The sequence below is a fragment of the Chaetura pelagica genome, unplaced genomic scaffold (assembly GCF_000747805.2).
Source record: "Chaetura pelagica isolate M959 unplaced genomic scaffold, ChaPel_1.0 scaffold124, whole genome shotgun sequence".
Lineage (NCBI taxonomy): Eukaryota > Metazoa > Chordata > Aves > Apodiformes > Apodidae > Chaetura > Chaetura pelagica.
The window spans coordinates 303,764-306,738 of NW_009952891.1; positions in this window are offsets into that span (position 1 = coordinate 303,764).

The following is a 2,975-nucleotide window of genomic DNA, read 5'->3' on the forward strand; positions in this document are numbered from 1 at the left end:
AGTGCAGGGTTCTTAGTGGGAAGAAAATCCAGAGAATGCTGTTAAAACAACATGCCTGAATTGCTGACACAAGCCTACAGAGCCTTGTTTCATGCTGTTGCTAGAAATGGCCTTTCCCAAAACAGATGCTGGCAGCAAGATTCCCAGTTAGCTCTATCAACACACCCTCTCCCCATCCACTGAACCCCTGTGCACTGTTATGCTCCAAAAAAGCACTGAGAGAATAAATGAAGAAACCTGCACCTCTGACCAGGCAGGAGGTGCTTGCTGGGCTGGAGATAAGTTGCTGCTCTTAGCAGACACAGGTGCTGGTGGTGGAACATGTCAGTACAATCCTGTGGCAGAAAATACCATCTTGCTGCTGGATAATTGAGTTCATCCTGGTCTTGCTGTGGTGAAAGGAAAGTAACTGGGAAACAGTTTCCCACCATGTGGCTTTCTGGAGAGTCTCCAGGGTTTTTTGCCTCTTCTGTGGGATAACCTGCATGTCTAGCTGATCTGTATTTATGATAAATAAACTCTTCCATACCTCTCCACTCTTCTCTCTCCCTTTTGGTCTTTGTGCCTTCCAGCTGGTGATTTCTTGGTTCTTCAGGGCATCAGGTGGGAAGAGAAGGGTGTGAAGGCAGTAGGTGCAGGAGAACCTGCAGCTGTGAACCCTGCTAGCTGTGCCTTTGAAAACAGGGTTTATCCCCTCAAATCCCTTCTGAGGAGTAATGGCTGTTGGAACAGAAGAGCCCTTTGTAGCAGAAGATGTCTGGTTGACACCATGCAGACTGGTTCACAGGAATTCTTTCTCCTGCTCAGTGGGGGCTCTGAGGCAGCCATGAAACTTGTTGAGTTTATCTGTAAATTGCCAGATTAAGATTCTGGAACTGGGTTTGGTTAACTCTTTGGATAGTTGACTGGGCAGGACAATCTCCAGCTCTTGAAGCTAAAGGAAGCCAGGCTGTGCAAAGAGGCATGAAAAGGGTCTGTGTAGGGGATATCATTTTAGAAATTGTATTAACCACCTAAAATTTTATTTTTTATTCAGATGCAGAAGAGGAACTGAGAGGTGACAGTGTAGGGGGTGTTGAGAAGAGCAAGGAGCCACCTTTGACATTCCTGGGGTTGCTGTGTAGCTCAGCTAGAGGCCACAGGTCTTGATCCAGCTCCTGGTAAGACACAGATGGCATCTTCTGATTATGCTGGGATTCCTTGACTGTGCAATCATGAAATAGCCTCAAATTATCCATGCTCAAGATTAGAAGACTCAAGTTGTCCCAGGTAAACATGTGTAAGGTCTTTCTTCTGGAAGTAGATAACATCTGTGGAGTTCAGCTGTACATGTTGGAGACTGGGCAGCATTCCTGGCTTCCAAGTAGGTGTAAGATCCTTTGCCATCAACATTGACTTCAATACACTGAAAAAAATGCTAGACAGGGAAGTCCAGAGCCTTGTGGGACACTTGAAAGGAGCATTGCAGTGCAGGGTGTCATGAGCACAGATGAAGAAATGAAAACTTGTGGTGGTTTTCTCCTGCCAACAGTCCAGCAGGTGAGTGCAGGAGCTGCTCACCTGCTGCTCACTGAGAATGTGCCTGAAAACAGCATCTGCTGATCTAAAAGCCTTGAACTGGGTGCTAGTTTATAAAATCTGATGCAGGAGAAGAGGAGAGTGTTGACTGTCAGACAGTCATGAACTGTCTGACATGTCTTTAACCTCTCCAGCCCAGGGAATCCTCCAGGAATCCCAGCAGCCCTCAAGGTGCTGGGTTGGTTGTTGGTTTTTTTTTTTTGCCATGAGGGATTTGTGACTAAAAGATCAAATAGGATTTGTGTTCTGGAGTGCAAACCTACCCCTTGTCACTGCCCATCAAGCAGGGTGAGAGGTGAGGATAGTCCCAGGAGCAGCAGCAGCAGGATCAGGAGGGTCCCACATCCTGCTGCTTTGATGCTCTTTGTAATGTTCTCCAGCAGTTTCTCCAGGTCCCTCTGGGATCATCTTTCTCTTTTCTTTGCAAAGACCTGCAAAGAGGGCTGGTGTATGAGGATTTCATGCCTGGCTAACAGATCAGAACCTATTGGAAAAGGGAGATGTCCAGCATGGTGTTGGTGAGCACAAACTGAAGTGCTGACAGGAATGCAGGTGGGTTGCTCAAAATCACAGAATCCCAGACTGGTTTGGCTTGGAAGGGACCTTCCAGATCATCTAGTTCCCACCCCCTGCATGGGCAGGGACACCTCCCACCAGCCCAGGCTGCTCCAAGCCCCATCCAACCTGCCCTTCAACACTGCCAGGGATGGGGCAGCCACAGCTTCCCTGGGCAACCTGGGCCAGGCTCTCACCACCCTCACAGCAAAGAATTTCCTCCTCATCTCCAACCTCCATCTCCCCTCTTCCACTTTTAATCCATCCCCCTTGTCCTCTCCCTCCCTGCCCTTGTCCAAAGCTCCTCCCCAGCTTTCCTGGAGGATACTGGAAAGCCACTGTAAAGGCTGTGAAGCACCCAGCATGGGCTGGTTGTGTCCTTCTGCATTTGGGTTGGAAGAATCTCATGGAGCTTGTTCAGTTTTCCTGGCTGTGAGCAATGCTGAGCCCTGCTTTGAGCAGAGAATTATGTATCAGGTTTGATTTCTCCTAGGTCCTTATTAACTGCTGCCTGTCACTTTTTTCTTGGGTTTGGGTTTTTTTTGTGTTAGTCATTTTTCTACAAGTTAAGCTGTGTGTCCTGCCAGGCTGCTGGTGACAAACAGAGTGCCCTTCCCTCCTGCCCAGGCTCATCAGCTGGGGACTCAAACCTCTTGTCTTCGGGGGCAAAAGATGGAAAATATTTATAAGCAGTGAAATCCAGTTTGAAAAGGACATTCCTGAGACCTTGTGCTTTTCAACTTGGCCAGGAGCCTTCTCATGTCTGGCTCAGAACCTTAAAACTGGCCCAGCCCATAAAGTAGTTCACTGGGCCAGATTGGGAACAGAGTTTTCTCCTTTCC